The sequence below is a fragment of the Meles meles genome, chromosome 1 (genome assembly GCF_922984935.1).
Source record: "Meles meles chromosome 1, mMelMel3.1 paternal haplotype, whole genome shotgun sequence".
Taxonomy (NCBI): domain Eukaryota; kingdom Metazoa; phylum Chordata; class Mammalia; order Carnivora; family Mustelidae; genus Meles; species Meles meles.
In genome coordinates this window covers 66182093-66201122 of record NC_060066.1, presented here as the reverse complement: position 1 = coordinate 66201122, position 19030 = coordinate 66182093, and positions in this window count along the sequence as shown.

Genomic DNA, 19030 nt, shown 5'->3' with positions numbered 1-19030 from the left:
GGATGCTGAGTTCAAGCCCCTTGTTGGGTGTAGAGATTACTAAAAATAAGCAAACTTTGAAAATAAAATCAAATAGAAGTTAGAAGTGTGGAATTGTAAGGGCCTGGTTGGCCAGAGAGCGCCATTTCCTTGTGGGCTTGGGTTGACCCTGCCCCTCCCAGAGGAACTTGCTTGCAGGCCCCGTATATGGGGGCGGGCCAGGTTGGATGGAGACATCCAATCAGTGGGGCACACATATATTTGCTGTGGTGAATTGGGATTCAATTGGCCACCCCTATTGCTGACCCAGGGTGACTGTGCAGTTTTCCTTGTGTGTTGCATTCTCATTGGCCACCTGTGTGTGGGCCAGGCTCAAGCACCTCTATAAAGGTTAGTCTGTGAGGCAGGGGAGTAGTAATCGTCTTTGGGGTAGTAGTGGTAGCGTCAAAGTCGTCGGCGGCAGCATGGGGTCCTTGGGACCAGCATTGTCCTGAGCATTGTAATCGTGGGGAGCTGAGCATCATGAACTTCACCGGGAAGCTGGGGAGCGGCCTCGCCGCCTCCCTCGCCGGGGAGCGGCCTTCCCACCTCCCTCGCTGGGGAGCGGACTCCCCGCCTCCCTCGCCGTGGAGTGCCCTCCCCGCCTTGCTTCCCCGCCTCCCTCGCAGCCTCAACGCCTCATGGGGGAGCAGCCTGGCCTAACCTCGCCTTGCCTCGCCTGGTAAGGGGAGCGGCTTGGCCTGGCCTCGCCTCGCCGGGTAAGGGGAGCGGCTTGGCCTGGCCTCGCCTCGCCGGGTAAGGGGAGCGGCTTGGCCTGGCCTCGCCTCGCCGGGTAAGGGGAGCGGCTTGGCCTGGCCTCGCCTCGCCGGGTAAGGAGAGCGGCCTGGCCTTGCCTCGCCTTGCTTCGCCTGGTAAGGGGAGCGGCTTGGCCTGGCCTCGCCTCGCCGGGTAAGGAGAGCGGCCTGGCCTTGCCTCGCCTTGCTTCGCCTGGTAAGGGGAGCGGCTTGGCCTGGCCTCGCCTCCCCGGGTAAGGGGAGCAGCTTGGCCTGGCCTCGCCTCGCAGGGTAAGGAGAGCGGCCTGGCCTTGCCTCGCCTTGCTTCGCCTGGTAAGGGGAGCGGCTTGGCCTGGCCTCGCCTCCCCGGGTAAGGGGAGCGGCTTGGCCTGGCCTCGCCTCCCCGGGTAAGGGGAGCGGCTTGGCCTGGCCTCGCCTCGCCGGGTAAGGGGAGCGGCTTGGCCTGGCCTCGCCTCCCCGGGTAAGGGGAGCGGCTTGGCCTGGCCTCGCCTCGCCGGGTAAGGAGAGCGGCCTGGCCTTGCCTCGCCTTGCTTCGCCTGGTAAGGGGAGCGGCTTGGCCTGGCCACGCCTCACCTTGCCTCGCTGCCTCGCCGCCTCGCCGGGTAAGGGGAGCAGCCTGGCCTGGCCTCGCTTCGCCTCGCCTCGCCTCGCCACCTCGCCTTGTAAGGGGAGCGGCCTGGCCTGGCCTCGCTTCGCCTCGCTTGGTAATGGGAACCGCCTCGCCCTGTAACGGGAACCTCCAGAGTCGGTGTCCTTGTTGTGGTCGCCTCTTCGTAAGAGAGGGCCCCCACTGGTTGGTTTGATTTTCAATGCATGGTGGAAGTAAAGCTTTGCTTGACTTTCACTTTGTGTTGGTTTTTGTCCTTTGATCACGGACCCTAACAGAATGATTACTATTAAAGAAAGCTTTATAAAAGGTAACAGGGCCTTGGCAAAACCTCAAGATTATGTGCTGAAAATTTAAAGGGCCACAGAGATTTCTAAGTCACAAAAATCAGTAAAATGAATTTTATATAAATTAAATGACAACATTAGTGTTGAGAATAAAAAACAATTGCCATTTAGTTTTGGTCTGGGGGCAACAGGGCATAGTGGTGACTGCAGCCAGTGAAGGGAACTTGTGGTTGCTTTTGCTCCAGGCTATTGCTACCATTCAGGAATGTGGAACCTGTGTTGATTTTTTTTTTCCCTAGCATTTGAAGAGGGACTGTAATGATTGATTTTTATGTAAATGTTTTTATTTCCTTAAATGGTAGCAGTTGAAACAATATTTTAACCAATTGTGTTATGTTCAAAATACCTCTACTGCTTTCTATCTCCGCTTTAGACTTAACTCACTGCCTTAAGTCAATGGAAGTTAAATATCCAAGAAAGATGGCTATTATTTATCTTTTATGGGCTGAGCAGTGAGGATGAGACCTAGGAATTGAAATCACAAAAACACACAAGAGAAAACCAAAAACTTAACAAAATAACAAAAATTGGCAAAAAACACACTTCAGAAAAGCTTGGTATGCTTTGAAATCACTTAATAAGTATTCTGATTCTTATTCTCCTTTCCATTTTATGCATCTCTGAGATTCCATTGATCATGGTTTTGGTTTTTCCTTCATCTTCTGTCCATTTTCACTAGTGGCTCTCTAACCACCTATTAACCATCCTTAAAATCTTGTGCCTTGTATGTGGTTAGATTACCAATTACATGCTGATCCTTCATGAATTCTTGCCCCCGAGAAGTCCTGAAGAGCAGAATTCTGTCATGCTGCCTTTTAACACATTGAGGTCAAACAGAAGACACTAAATAATGTTTTAATTATCCTCAAATCCTGGAGAAGTTTCAGCCAAGGAAGTTTAAAAAGTATGGTTGTATGGTGAAAAATGATCTTCGTCTAGATGTTGGTGATGTTAATTTTGAAATAATAGTTGTTTTGAGAAAGAATAAAACATCCTTTTGTGGGAAATTGAGTACATATTGACAGGCTCTCAACAAATAGGATGTAATAAATCCTTTTGCTTCTGAATCATGAAAAAACACCAACATTCCAAGATTTTTTCCTCTGGATATTGACATACTAGTTGGTATCCCTGTGATCTTTTTAGGCATCTATCTGAGTAACCCAGGGTGACATGTATTTTCCTTTAATGGTTTGTAGAGAGATAGATGCCCAAGAGGGTTAGTCTTCAGTGCTACTGAACGAGTGACAAGTGATTTATTATTCTCTGTTTTTGGAGCTTTGTATGGGTGGAATGTTGTCATGGTAGTCTAGGGACAAACTAATATCTGTTCCAAAAGATGAAAACATGCTGCCCATACATTTTCTGTAGCGTTATATAGTCTGATGGAGGACAGACATGCAAACTCCAAGTATTTTATAATTGTTGTTCATCGTGTCTGAGTTGAAACTACACAACAAAGGGAGCTTTAAAAAATCCGCTTTGTTTGAAAGGAACTTCAAATTCTGCCTAATAATTTTATAAAAATGTGGACTTTTTACTTATAATCTAACAAAATCATTGAAATAAGATATATGGAGAAATATGGGACATTGCTTAAAACCCAGGAAGCCAGAAAAAATTGTTTTTATCATGTAGCCCAGAGATGTTGATAATGCAGAAGCTTTTAGTCTCAAATTTGTGAATTTCCTTAATAATGCTATAGGTATTTTGGGATTGTATATACCAGGGGCGCTCAACTGCAGCACTGTGGGGGTGCTGAGTCATGGCAATGTGGAGAGACATTTTTGGTCTCTTTGGGATGGTAGTTGGGATGGTAGTTGCTGTTAGCATCTAGTCAGTGCAGGCCATGAAACACTTAAACATCCTACATGTACAGGACAAACCCCACAACCAACATTTTTCTGGCACAAGTGTCCAGAGTGTTAATATTGAGGTACCCTGGTATATGATGATGAAAAAGAAAAGCGATTGTATGATATTCTTATATTCTAAGTTGCTGATGATTAGCTGTATTCTAATAGCTGGGAAGATAATACACTAAGGGAATTAATACTACACAGTCTGGTGGTCTTTAGAAACAAAGACCCTCTAGTGAAGAAAATATTTTTTACTTATACCACTAAAGTTATTGAGTGCTTACCAAGTGCCAGGCATTGTTGGGAGACACGGGGGAAACCCGAGTGAACAAAACAGGTAGACTGCCTTCACAGAGCTCTGGTATAAAGGTGGGGGACTAGTAAACAAATACATAAAATGGGACATGGAGGAGCAGGTAATGCCATGAGGTAGATAAAGTAGAGTAATGGGGTAGGTAGGTAATGATGGGGGGTGGGAAAGGGTGGGAAAGGGAACACTTAGACTGGATGGCCATGAAAGACCTGAAGCTTAGGAGTGAGTGACAGTAGGAGGCAGCCAGATGAAGAGGGTTTTAGGCTGAGGAAGCAGGTTGTGAAAAGGTGCCAAGGTGGAAGTAGGCGTGGCTTGTTGGGGAGGCACAGAGAGGTGGCTGTGGTTGGGCAGTGGCCCAGAATGGGGAAGCTGGGATGAGACAGAATATGAGAGGAGGGAGGGGCCAGATCATGCTCATTTCTTTTTTAGGTTGAGAATATTCCATCGTTTGGATGTATTTATCCATTCACTTACTGAAGGACATCTTGATTGCTTCCCACTTTTGTCATTAATGAATAGAGCTGCTGTGAACTGGCAGGTGCAGGTTTTGTTATGGATAAATTTTCAGCTCATTTGGGTAACTTCTAAGGAACACGATCACTGAATTGGCATGGTGAGAACATTTATGGTAAGAATATGCCAAACTGTTTCCCAGAGTGGCTCTATCAGTTTGCATTCCCACCAGCAATGAGTGAGTGTTTCTGATTATTCCCCATCCTGCCAGCCTTTGGCACTCTGAGTATTTTGGATTTTGTCCTTTCTGATAGGTGTGTAGTATCTCATTGTTGTTTTAATTTGTAGCTGCCTAATGACACAAGATTTGAACACCTTTTCATATGCCTATTTGCCATGAGTATATCTTCGGTGAGGTGTCTGTTCAGTTCTGCCCATTTTTTAATTTCATTGTTGACTTTCTTATTGTTGAGTTTTAGTTTGTACATTTTGGACTATGATTCTTTATCACATGTGTCATATAATTCTTAGGGAAATACTTTCTGGTTTGTGGCTTGTCTTCTCATTCTCTTGTCATCACAGAGGAAAAGTTTTTAATTTTAATGATGTCTGGATTGTCAATTATTTTTTTTCATGGATCATGCCTTGGTGTTACATCTAAAAAAGTCATCACCATATGTGGGGTCACCTAGAAAATTTCCCCCTATGTTAATTCTAGGCACTTTAGGGTTTTGTATTTTATTTTTGGTTCTGATCCATTTTGAGCTAATTCTTCTGAAGGATGTAAGGTCTGTGTCTAGATTTTTTTTTTCTAATCTTTTTACATGTAGATGTCCAGTTGTTCCCAGCACTGTTTGTTAGAAAGACTATCCTTTCTCCATTGTATAGCATAGCCTTTGCTCCTTTGTCAAAGCTTAGTTGACTATATTTGTGTGAGTCTGTTTCTGGGCTCTCTGTTGTATTTCATTTATCTATTTGTTCTTTGACCAATTCCATACTGTTTTGATTATGGCTTTATATTAAGCCTTGAAATCCAGTAGTGTCAGTCTTGTGACTTTTTCCTTATTTTTTTAGTACTGTTTTGACTATTCTGAGTCTTTCATTCTCCATATAAACTTATAATCGTTTTGTTGATATCCACCAAAGAACTTGCTAGAATTTTGATTAAAGTTGTGTTAAATCAGGTTGGGAAGAACTAGCATCTTGACATTATCGAGTCTTCCTATCCATTAATGTGGACTGCCTCTCTCCATTTATTTAGTCTCTTTTGGTATATTTTTATCAGAGTTTTGTGGCTTTCCTCCTGTTGTACATATTTGTTAGATTTATACCTAAGTATTTCATTTCTGGAGGTGCTAATGTAAATGGAGCTGTAGGGTTTTTTTTAAAGTTTTTTTTTTTTTAATAATGTTGAGGACATTCCCTTGTATTCTTAGTTTACTGAGTATTTGTCATGAGTGGGTGTTGGAATTGTCAGATGCTTTTTTCTTCATCTTTTGATCAGATCGTATGATTTTTCTTTTTAGATCGGTAATGAGATGGATTTCATTAACTGATTTTAGAATGTTGAACCAGCTTTGCATACCTATGGTAAATTCCCCTTGGTTGTGGAGTACAATTGTTTTTAGACATTTTTGGCTTTTACTTGTTAATATTTTGCTTAGAACTTTTTTTTAAAGATTTTATTTATTTATTTGACAGACAGAGATCACAAGTAGGCAGAGAAGGAGGCAGAGAGAGGATGAAGCAGGCTCCTTGCTGAGCAGAGAGCCAGATGCTGGGCTCGATCCCAGGACCCTGGCATCATGACCTGAGCCAAAGGCAGAGGCTTTAACCCACTGAGCCACCCAGGCGCCCCTGCTTAGAACTTTTTAAAAGATCGTATTTATTTATTTTACAGATAGAGATCACAAGTAGGCAGAGGCAGGCAGAGAGAGAAGAGGCAACAGGCTCCCCACTGAGCAGAGAGCCTATGCGGGGCTTGATCCCAGGACCCTGAGATCAAGACCTGAGCCTAAGGCAGAGGCTTTAACCCACTGAGCCACCCAGGTGCCCCACTTAGAACGTTTATACTTATAAGAGATATTGGTCCATTATTTTCTTGTGAAGTCTTTGGTTTTGGTATTAGGATGATGCTGGCCTCATAAAACAAGTTAGGAAATGTTTCTTCTACTCCTGTTTTCTGAAAGAGATTGTAGAGACTTGGTATAATTTAAATGTTTGGTAACATTTAATAATAATTTTTTTTCAATTGTGTGTAGATATGTTATTATTACAGTAAGTTCGTTGCTCAGTTTTAGAACCTAGCTTCTAGTACACTGAATATGTTTATTATGTTTATTGCATATCGTCTGCCTCCTCCCACTAGAATAAGAGCAGAAATTCTTGACTATTTTGTTTATTGATATGTTTTATATACCTAAAACAGTGGTTCTCAACGTGTGCTTTGCAGGTTTTTGGGGTTCTGCAAAAATCCTTTTGGAGAATATATAAGGTTAAAGCTATTCTCGTGGTAATACTAAGAGTTTATTTGCTTCCACCCCCCCCAACCCGCTACTGTGCTGTTGCTTACACTGGTGGGGGAAAATCAGTCAGGTGTAAAACTGCTGATGTTTTAGTGTGAATCCAGCAGTGGCACCAAACTCTACTAGTAGCCATGACATACTTCCTGGTCCTCACTCATGAGGGAGTGACAAGGGGATACAAATTTCACTTAAAGCTGTAAAAATTACGAGTTTTATTAAGTCCTGACTCTTGAGCATGTGTCTTTTTAATATTCTGTGTGATGAAATGGGAAGTATACCTAGTACTTCTGCTCATACTCAAAAATATGGTTGTCTCCAGGGACTAGAATTTGTGATTGAGTTGCTATGGAACATTATATTTACTTGAAATAACAACTGTGAGATAAACTATGTTTCAGTTTCCTGGCATTCAGGCATTTGGCAGATAGTTTTTTTCCAAAAAGGATGAAGTAAGCTTGTCACCTCAAGGAAAACAACTGATAGTATTTGCTGATGATGATAAATTCAAGTTTGCAAGTGAATTTTGAGTTTTGGAAAATTTATGAGTTCGATACTTTCCTCATACTTACAGATTTTTCTAATGAGTTGGATACTGATACTATTGTGATGTGGGTTTTCTTTGATATTAAATAACAAAATGTGTTAATATCTTGAAGATATGTTTAACTCCCAGTGAATCATTGCTAAAATACCTTATAGCATCAAGCATATATAATAGATCTCTTCAAACTGCAGATAGATCAGTTGGTGTTAATGCAACAGAGTGTGGAGAGTTCACTGATATGGTTGGTTTCAGATTAAAAATCATGACTACCCTTTAAGAAATGACCTGAGGTATGGTGTTGTATTAAAGAAGAATATCCACAACTATCTGAAAATGTTATAGCAATGAACATGTCTGTGTGACTTTTAAGAGTGATCTGCTGTGCATGCCTGATGGAAAGAGTGGGAAGGACAAAAAATGAGTTGAAAGAGATAAATTAGTACATCAGAATTATAAAGTAAACTGGTACATTCTGAGAATAAAATTCGTCGTGGAGTTTGCCTTACCCTTTGAGCAAGCAGTGGCCCAGATGGACAGACATGGACGAAGGGAATTGCTGTCTTGTCTCTATCCTTATGAGTTTTCTTCCTCCTTTTACTTTCTTGGTAGCACATTTGTGACATTTTTAGCTTTCTTAAGCTTTAATTAATATATGGCATTTACCCTGTTTTACCAAAGATATGGTAGGAAAAAAACAATACAGAAGAAATTGAAGAGGAGATGACGAGTTCTGTTCTTGGTGTAGGGAAAGAAAAGCCCCTGACTGCAGCGAATCTAGGAATGTGTTGTGTAATCATTGTTAGGGGAATGCTGGCAAACTGAGTTCATGCTAACACACCTGCAAGCTGGAAGGTACAAGAAGGGGCAACTGTGAGCCTCACCTCTTCCAACTTCCAAATGCAGTGTAGTCTGTCTTAGCTCACTGGTCTCTGCATCTCCCTAGGCTTTAGACATTATTATGCCCCATTTATGCAGCCCATATTTGAGGTTCATGGTCCAAAGGGTATCCTCTGGTGTGATGATCAGGAGCACCAAGTGGCAGATCCAGAGGTTATTGTGCATAGAGGGAGCTGACATAGTGTTTGAAAATGAAGAAGAAATAACGGAACCCATTTTTGCTATTGAGACTCACTCACTTGTTTTTTTTCACAGTCTGTTTCTTTCATCTTTGGAAGAATGAATTCCCAGGAGTGTTCATCAGATGTGGTCTCTAGACCGAATGCATCAGAATCATCTGGTGAACTTACCCCTGGGTCCTCAACTAGTCTGCTGAGTCAGACCTTCTGGGGATAGGGCAATCTACAATTAGAAGAAACTCTCCAGATTTCATGCACCATAAAAAGCTTGAGAACCACTGGCATTATAAGTTTTTCTGGTACTTATTTTCAGTGTATTCGTATCAAAGTGAAGATGACCTAATTCTGATGAAACTCTGGACCAAAGGGAATTAATGAAAGCAGAGATAAAACAGCATATGAAATCCCTCATGTATTTTTGTATTTAGGGTATTAATGCTTCTTTGACTGATTGGAGAAAAATTAAATGCTCCAATTACAAAATCTGAAAGGACTTTGTAGATGCTGGTTGTTACAAGAGGATTCTGAAAACACGTTATTTTTCTTTATCTTAAAGAGGTAGACTTACGTGTTTTGTCCAGTATGTCAGATTTCGTGATTTTGTGCTCTAGGCAAACTATCTGAAATCTGACTGAACTGTGTATATAAAATCAAGCTCTTAGGAAGATAAATGCCTCATCAGAAATGTTAACAATTTCCAGGTTTTCTTTCATATACAGCTAAACAAAAAGTTCCATGTTGTCCCAGAGGCTAAGAAGATAAAAAGTCAGGTGAAGAAACAGTTTACTTTCTTAGTTTGTATGTGCCTTTCTAACTCCTATTTTGATTCATTCGTACTGTCTCCTTACTTTAATTCATGGGCTTCAGAATGTGACTGTGTTCAGCTCCTAGGAAAAGGTTTATAAATGTAGAGGTGAACTTTCGGTTTTGCTTGCATGGGAGGTTACCTGTTTACTGTGTGGTCAACATGAAATGTAAACTAGGCGACTACACCACCATGCTATTTTAAAACTAAGTGGAAAGAACTGATGGAGCCTTTTTGATAAGAGCGTACAAAACCAAATCTAAAATTAAAAATGAGACTGATAGTGATTAAAACGGGCAAAGTCAGAAAATTTGAAATCTCTTTTCATGAGCAATTTTACTGAACTCTAGATAATAGTTCAAAAATCACATCACATGTTTCCAATTAAAAAGACAAGGTGCCCTCCATTCCTTTCTTATTAAGTTTATTTAATTCAGCTGAATTATTTCATTCTGTTGAGGCTGTTAGTATTGATGTGGCTTTGTAGTTATAGACTGAAACATGAACTGATTGACTCGGATATAGAGAGGGGTTTGAAGCTAATGCTAGGAATGAGGTCCTATGGCTCATTTGTTTTGTTTCTTTTAAATAGTTTTGCTTTTCTTTTTAGTAATGTTGCCGTATGCTCACAGCCAAATATTCTGTGCATAAGGAGGCATACAAAGGTCACTTTAACCACTGCTGCATTTTGATATGTGCTGCATATTTTTTCTTAGTATGGATGCACACTGCCATTTCACAAATATATTTATGCTTATATACTTGCATGTAATATGTATATGTGCGTACATATATGTGTACACCTATCAAGAACGCTGTTTGATAAATTTGTTCATGACACAATATTTTATAGACATCTGTCTATACATATTTCTATGAAATTTTTATCACATTCCATTTATGATTATAGTTCTGCATAGTATTTTGTAATTTGCATGTACCATAATATAAATGATTCCCTTTTAATGGGCATTTAGGTTGTTTCCAATGTTTTCACTTTTGTAATTACTATTTCGTCTTGTTTGAAAGTTTTCTTGGGATAAATTCATGGAGGTAAGAATTTCTGGGTTAAAGGGTATGCCCATTTAAAAATTTGAGATATATGGTCAAGTTGTTCCCAGAAATCTGGTGCCATTTTATACCCCCCCCCCTTTTTTAGAGAGGGAGGGGTGAGGGGCATAGGCAGAGGCAGAGGGAGAAAGAGAAAGAGAATCTAAAGTAGGCTTCACACTCAGCCCAGAGCCTGATGGGTGGCGCCATCTCACAACTCAGAGGTCAGGACCTGAGCTGAAATCAAGAGTTGGATGCTTAACCAACTGAGCCACCGAGGCGCCCCTGTGCCATTTCGTATTCTTACTCCAATGTGCTTGAGGGTGATAACTGTGGAACGTTATGAGCAATACTGGGTTTTCTTAATCTCTTAAGTGTTTGTAAATATAGCATGTCAAAAATGGGATTCTTACTTTAGTCTTCATTTGTTTGATGTAGTATCCAGAGGTTCCTTGGAGACTCTGTGTGCCCTGGGGATTGATGGGCTGTGTAATCATTCCCCAACTTGGCTGGTAGTGCTTGAAGTTCTTTTTTTTTTTTTAAGATTTTATTTATTTATTTGACAGAGAGAGGTCACAAGTAGGCAGAGAGGCAGGCAGAGAGAGAGAGGGAGAAACAGGCTCCCCACTGAGCAGAGAGCCCGACGCGGGGCTCGATCCCAGGACCCTGAGATCATGACCTGAGCCGAAGGCAGAGGCTCAAACCACTGAGCCACCCAGGCGCCCCAGTGCTTGAAGTTCTTAAGACAGACAAGAGAAACCATGATTTCACCTGGTTACTAGGTGGTTAATGAGCAATGTCTTGAAGACACAAGCCAGATTTACTGGATGGAAGGTCACTTCTCCTTTTCCTTCCAAAGTTTCTCTTTTAAGGCCCAATATAAATAGCTCTTTCCACTCTTTTCTTCCTTTGCTAAAATAATAGCTTACTTGGTCATGGGTCCAAGCTTAATTAATGACTTATTAAGGAGAGTCCAGATCTTTGAAATACTAAGGAAATGTTTTGCCTACCATAGGGCTTTGAAGAGCCCTGACCGGATCCCAGAAATACAAAATCTGGCTTTCTAAAATTTGGGAGGGGGTAGTTAAGAAGGAAGGGAAATTGTTTCATTCCTTCTTGAAGAGTCACTTTCTTTCTCTTTTTCTCTTTCATTCTCTTTTGGTCTTTGACTCCCTACTTCCTTCCCTCAGTCTATCTCAGTTCCAAAGAATCACCTTGGAATTTCTGACCCCCCCCTTTTTTTAAATTAGAAGTCTCATTTTTCATTAGATTTTGGTGTTTTGTTCTTCGCAAGACTTAGAAATTTAGGAAATTTTGACTCCTAACTGTTTACCACAGAACATTGAGATCGTGGTGGATAAGTTTAGTTCATATATACATGATCACTTTTGGTCTTGCCCCCAAATTCTTTTTTTTTAAAGATTTTGTTTATTTATTTGACAGAGAGATATCACAAGTAGACAGAGAGGCAGGCAGAGTGAGAGAGAGAGAAGGAGACTCGCCGCTGAGCAGAGATCCTGATGCGGTACTCGATCCCAGAACCCTGAGACCATGACCTGAGCCGAAGGCAGCGGCTTAACCCACTGAGCCACCCAGGCGCCCCTTGCCCCCAAATTCTGAAGGATATAATTCCCAGGGAGAAACCACTGTGAACCAGGGTTTCACCTTTTACAACTAAACTATTATTCTCAGGAGTTACTGGGTTTTTAAACTCTGGTTTCCTATAAAAAATTTAGTTCTAATCAACACCGTGTTATTTTATTAACCTAATGTTGCCTTCACAATATCTTTTTTTTTGTTTGTTTCATGCAGGTATTCTTACACTGAATAAACCAGTGTGCTGCATCAAAAATTGATCAAAATGTAACAGAAGAAACAGTGAAGGTGAGAAGAGGCACAGTCTGCCCTCAACCCAAGCACACATTCCCTTTTAGTTAAAATTTCTTCTGTGGGATGTTACTCTAGGCTCTTGAGCTTCTCCTCAGTTCCACTATAAGTTCTGTGCCAGTCACTTGTGTGGGCGACCCTGAGATAAAGGGAAAGAGGGTTTGGGAAAAGAAACAGAGTGATGATTACGTAGAGGCGTAGAGGACATGGAACAATTTTTTGCTGAGGCCTTTGGGCAGTTTGAAAAGAGGAAGAAAAACACATGACCAAGAACCTCAGTGTCTGTGAGGAGGGGGGAACAGAATCCTAAGTGGGAGATTTGCCTGAGGTGGCTTAGGAAGGCAAGATGTGGACAAATGTGACTTCAATCTTTGATCACCAAAGAGTAAATGATTTGGGTGGTTCCGTGGTGCAGAAAATGTCTGCATAATGTCTTCAACTCAGAAACACATGTATAAGCCTTTCCTTTTAGGCTGCAAGAAAGGAAAATGATGAAGAGTTTTGTAAAGGGGGAGGAGGTAAATGAAAATTATATACACTACTGTTATTATTCATTTAAGCTGCCTAAATTATTATTGATGTTTATTTTTGGTGCTGATTTGCTGTTTTATTTTACAAAAAAAAAAAAAAATTCCCAAGGATTTTTATAGGCTCTTCTATATTTTTATAAATTAAAAATGAACTTTCAAATTCTCTTACCATGGGAGCATTTTAGTTTGTGTGCTTTTGGTCCCAAGCAATAGACACTTATTATTCAAACAAGTTGAAGACACATCAGCTCTCATTTGGGGACTCCAGACAGAAGAGAAGGTTCAGGACCTGTGACTCAGAGAGGTCGATAAGATTGCCAGGTTCTGTCTAGCTCTTCACTTTCATCCAGGTTATCTGCTTTGCCCAGGGCTGGCTCTTCTCATCCCTGCAAAATGACCTTGTAGCTGTCCAAGCTATCACTTCCAGACACAGCACCTTTCCAGAGGGGAAGCTGTCCATTCCAGGATGCTGTTCCAGAGACCAAAGAAGCCTTTGCCCCCAAAAGCCTGCCAGCAAATCTGCCTGCACTATGTTACCTACTGCCCATTCTCACTAATGGGTTGGGGACTGTCACGCTTGGATTTAGTTATTCGGGCTTTTCCTGAGAGCCAGGAATGGGTTCCTGGTTCCCAGAGCTGTGTAGGAGTAGAAAGGATGTCCAGACAAAATTGGTCCTCTGCCCTCCCTCTGCGTGGGTAGAAAGGATAAGCATGCCCTGAAATTTTCAGCTTGCAAAGAGAATACTATCCTCTCATGGACTTTTTTTTTTGACCTGCTTCATTATTGCACTTATTATATTTATTTGTAGATGCTGTTCTCAAATATTGAAGATATCCTTGCTGTACCTAAGGCATTTTTAAAAGGCGTGGAAGAATGCCTGCATCCAGAACCTAACACTCAACAAGAAGTGGGAACCCGCTTTCTTCACTTTGTAAGATCAGTTTCTGTTTATTTTAGAAGCTCTGCCCCATCCCCCAGATTTTAAGGTTTAGCTTTTGGCACAGTAGCATGTGAGAACTCAGTGTAGAAGTAAAATGTGACACCGAAAGTTTGGGGTCTTTTAAGGCCAATGAAATCTTCCACTGAGAGCCAGGAAAGGGGTGAGGTCCTCACATCATCCATTTTATTCAGTGAAGAACAAACAGCCTTTTCTTTTTTCCAACAAGTTAGTTCTTGGCATTTTAGTCTCTTTAGACAGGATAGTTGAAATTATTTGTGCAATTGATTTATAAAGAAATCACCTATAAAATGAAAATTATTTTCAGAAATGAAGGGCATTCATAGCAAAAAAAAAAAAAAAATAGCGCTGCTATTTATAACATTCCACTGATGCTAATTTTCACCCACCTGAATTCCGCTCTGTACCAAAATGCCATACAATTGATGTTTTATTTAAAAATGCAAAAGAGTATTTTGTCACAGAAGTCAATTTTTGTTTATTTTTATTTCCATTTAGCCTTTAGAAAGTTAACGGTATGTAATTTTTAGGTCTGTAATTCTGTCTGGAGTGGGCAAAGCTGCATATGTTCTTTTTATAATCAGGAAATATTTCATAAAGGTACTTAATATTAAATGGAGAGAGGCTCCTTGGCGCAGGAAGATCAAGCCGTACTTTCCTTGGGTATGACTGGAAACCACGCATGTTTGTGTCCACTTAATGCAGACTGTTCCTCTTCATGAATGAATTCACATCTTCTGCCAGCTGGAGCATCTGCTGACTTAGTCCAGAGCCTCACATGGGAATCTTGCACTCTGACATCCATTTCCTCAGTAACACACTATGAATCTGTCATCCATGAATTTAGCTAAACTATTTCTGAAGCGTATTTCCTTTTGGGTCATACCATCTCTTGAAATAAGTAACTCAAAATATAAGTAACTCAAAATATTTTTTGCTGGCTATATAAAATAGCACTCAGTGTTGCTTTCCAAATGTATGTCATGGAAATTCCAGAGGGTGTACTTCGGCTCTAATATTTGATCAATACATTTTCTGTGTCTTCCTCTTATTGGAGTTGCTTTGGTAGATACTAATCCTAGCCACTGAGAGAAAAATCTAATGACAGAAGGATGCTTAGAGGTCATGATGGTGAAATTACTCCCTTTTTGAAAGTACCCCTTCTGTGGCAAATACGAAGGTTATTTATCTTGTTCCTACTTGATCACTTTTAATGAAAGCTATAAACACTAGAAGATCTTTATGTTAATCCTGAATCTGCCTACCACTGCCCATTATGGATTGCCCTGCAATGTCCACCCAGTGGTCTTAGTTTTGTGTTTTGGAGCTACACAGTGTTGTAAGTCCCATTACACTATGACAGCTGTCTGAAAGTAGCTACCATTTCCTTACTTTATTATACTAACAAATGATTATTCTTGAAATGACCTCTCATACTTTGTCACAGAGAGTCTCATATTAGAGTAGAGTCTCCAGAGTCCATCATTATCTTAGTCACTTGTTGCTGAATATTCTCTTGTTTGTCCGTGTCCCTCCTAAGCACAGCTGTCCAGATTGGTGCATGTGAACTGCAGGGTACTAGGTCTCTCTATTCCTGCATGATCAGGCACATGCTTTTCCCTGTTCCTAAAATGCTTTCTTCCCTCACCTGCCTGGGAATGATGCATTCATCTCTCTCAACCTTGCTCAGATACTACTTTTTTTTTTTAAAGCTGTATCTGAACCGTCTCAGGAAAGCTAAATAATCTCTTCTCTGTAATTTGCTACCATTTGGCTCATTTACTTAGTATTGCATACATCATATTGGACTCTAGTTCGTATAACCTTTTTTCCTAGATTATTCTTCTTGAATCAGAAAATTGGTAAATGAAGTGTGCTTAGATACATACATAGAGTAGAGCTCCCAAAATATAGTAAACGCTTTGGACACATAAAATATGTTCGCAAACATCACACAGGTTGATCTTTCCAAATAGGTATTACCATGACTCTAACTTATCCTTATTCAAATTCACAGAAAGACAAGTTTCGTATCTATGATGAATATTGTAGTAACCATGAGAAGGCACAGAAATTGCTTCTCGAACTTAACAAAATAAGAACAATCCGCACATTTCTTTTGGTAAGTATATATATGAGTGTTACCATACGCTGTGATTTGTTGCTAGGCTCTCTAAGGAACCAAGGACTAGCGTCAATGTGGTGCAAAAATTACTCATGGGACAATGCTTTAAATGTGTCCGGACTAGGAGACTAGAGTCCCAAAGGACCCTAATCGTAAGAAGGGGGAGTTGGCAGAAGCTCATGGATGGGAAAACACTGAAAATGGCCTCTCCTGGCTGACTGAATTGTTTGTGAGAACCTCAGATTCTTAGTGAGATTCTTAGTGAGAGAAGACATTTATGCCAGAGTTCATCATCTCTTGTATATCCCTCAGCTTCCTAGGGTTTCATTTGCTTTTGCTAAGAGAGCTGTAAGTGGGGCCGTCACAGGAAGGAAGAAATTTAAAGATTGAACTTTCTCCTACATAAGTTCCTTACACACTTTCCACAGATAGAGTAAGAATATATGTTTTTTTTAAAGATTTTATTTATTTACTTGACAGACAGAGATCACAAGTAGGCAGAGAGGCAGGCAGAGAGAGGGAGAAGCAGGCTCCCCGCTAAGCAGAGAGCCGGATGTGGGGCTCGATCCCAGGACCCTGGGATCATGACCTGAGCTGAAGGCAGAGGCTTTAACCCACTGAGCCACCCAGGTGCCAAGAATATATGTTTTATTTCTTTAGGATAGCACAGAGAAATGCATATTTTGGTAGTAATTTGGACAATTTAATTGCCCGTGAGGACCACATTTTAAGTGTACAATTCAATACTATTTAGCCAATTGTGGAGTGGAGGAACCATCCCCACTATCCAGTTATAGAGATTTCTAGCACCCTGAAAAGTCCCTCATGCCTGCTCATGGCTCATCTCTACAACCCCTGTAAACTCTAGGCAATCATTGATTTACTTTCAATCTCTGTAGTTTGCCTTTTCTGGATAGTTCTTATAAATGGAATCGTTCAATGTAATATTTTACACCTGGTTTCTTCTACTGAGTAAATGTTTTGAGGTTCATCTCCATTGTAACATGTATCCATATGCCATTCATTTTTATTGCCGGATAGTATTCGTTGTATGGCTATACCATATTTTATTTATCCATTTGCCGGTGTATGGACTTTGGGTCAGCAAGCAAGTATGATTAATGATGGGCCTTGAAGATCTTTTCAGAGAGAGGTATTAGTATAGAAAAAGTCAGGAAATGTCCAGTTTGAACTGTTTTATCAACGATGGTGAGATGAACATTCATGTACAAGTCTGGATATTTTCATTCTCTTGCATGGATGCTAAGAGTGGAATTGCTAGGTTATAGTAAGTGTATATTTAAGAAACTGCCAAAATGACTGTGCCATATACACCGGCAATGAACGTTTGCAGTTTCTTTATATTTTTGCAAACATGTGGTATTACCAGTTACAATTATAGCTGGGTTAGTGGATGTGTAGTTTATCTCAAGTTGATTTTTATTTGCATTTCTCTCATGACCATTGATACCAGGCATGCTTTCAATGTTATTATTAGACATTCATATATCCTGTTGGTGAAATGCTTATTCAAATCTTTTGTTCCATTTTTAAATTGAGATGTTAATCTTATATTGAGCTATAAGTGTTCTTTATTTTGGAACATATCTTCTGTGTCTGACATATAATTTGTGAATATTTCCACTCAGTGTGGTTTGTTTAAAAATGTTATCTTTTGGACATCAAAATTCTTACATTTTGTTGAAGTAGGATTTATTAAATTTTTTCCATATGAACATATTTTCATTTTATTTAAGAAGTCTGTATTCAGGTTTTATACTTACTTTGTTAATTTTTTTCCCAAGTATTTTGCTCTTTTTGATGCTGCTGTGATCGGAATGATTTTTTCTTTTCTTTTTTTAAATTTTTTATTTATTTCTTATTTTTTTGATAAACATATAATGTATTTTTATCCCCAGGGGTACAGGTCTGTGAATCGCCAGGTTTATACACTTCACAGCACTCACGATAGCACATACCCTCCCCAATGTCCATAAGCCCGTTCCCCCTCTCCCAAGCCCCCTCCCCCAGCAAACCTGTTTTTTTTTTGTGAGATTAAGAGTCACTTATGGTTTGCCTCCCTCCCAATCCCATCTCGTTTCATTTATTCTTCTCCTATCCCCTAACCCCCCATGTTGCATCTCCACGTCCTCATATCAGGGAGATCGTATGATAGTTGTCTTTCTCTGATTGACTTATTTCACTAAGAGGAATGATCTTAATATCATTTTTTGGACTGTTCATTGCTACCATATAAGCATTTGACTTTTATTTATTTTTGTTTATTGTATATTTTTGTATCGTGTGCTTTAAATTCATGTATTAGTTCTAGTAGTTTTTTGGTAGATTCTTTAGGACACTTTACATATAGAATGAAGTCATCTGAGAGTAAAGACAGTTATATTACTTCCTTTTCAATATAGATGTCTTTTTTTCCCCCTGGGTTTTGCACTGGTTAGAACCAGTTTACTATTGAATAGAAGTGATAAGAACAGACATGCCTGCCTTGTTTCTGATCTTGGGGGAAATCAATCAGTTTTTCATCATGAAGTGTGAAGTTTACTGTTGTCACAGATGTCCTCTTCCAGTTGAAGAAGTTCCACTATATTCATAGTTTGTCAAGAGTTTTTATTGGGACTTTTTGCTTTTTCCGACGTAGGTGTTTAAAGCTATGATTTTGTCCTACACACTGCATTAGTTTTATTCCATAAAATTTTACATGTGTTTTCAGTTTCATTCAGTTATTGAAAAGGTCTCATTGCCTTCGTAATATCTGTCGTCTATTCTTTATTTAGAGTTTGTCTTGGAAGGCAGTTCTGCATGGGACTGTGTTCCTGCACATTTTCTGAGCAGAGGAACTGACTGCTTTTGTTCTGGCTGATCTTTAAAGGATGTTTATATCATGATATAAAGGATGTTTATATCATGATATAAAGGATGTTTATATCATGATATAAAGGATGTTTATATCAGAAGGTAGAGATATTCTCTTCTTCCTAAGTGGCGGGCAGTCACGCCTGCTGCCCTCATGAAAGATGCATGGTTCTTAGACTCATGTCTCCTTTCCTGGTATCCATGTGCATGGGCCACCTGGTCTTTCTTGTGTTGCGATTTGGGAACTGAGCCTTGGCAAAATGGCCCCAAAATAATGATACTCTGGCTACTGCTATTGCTTTC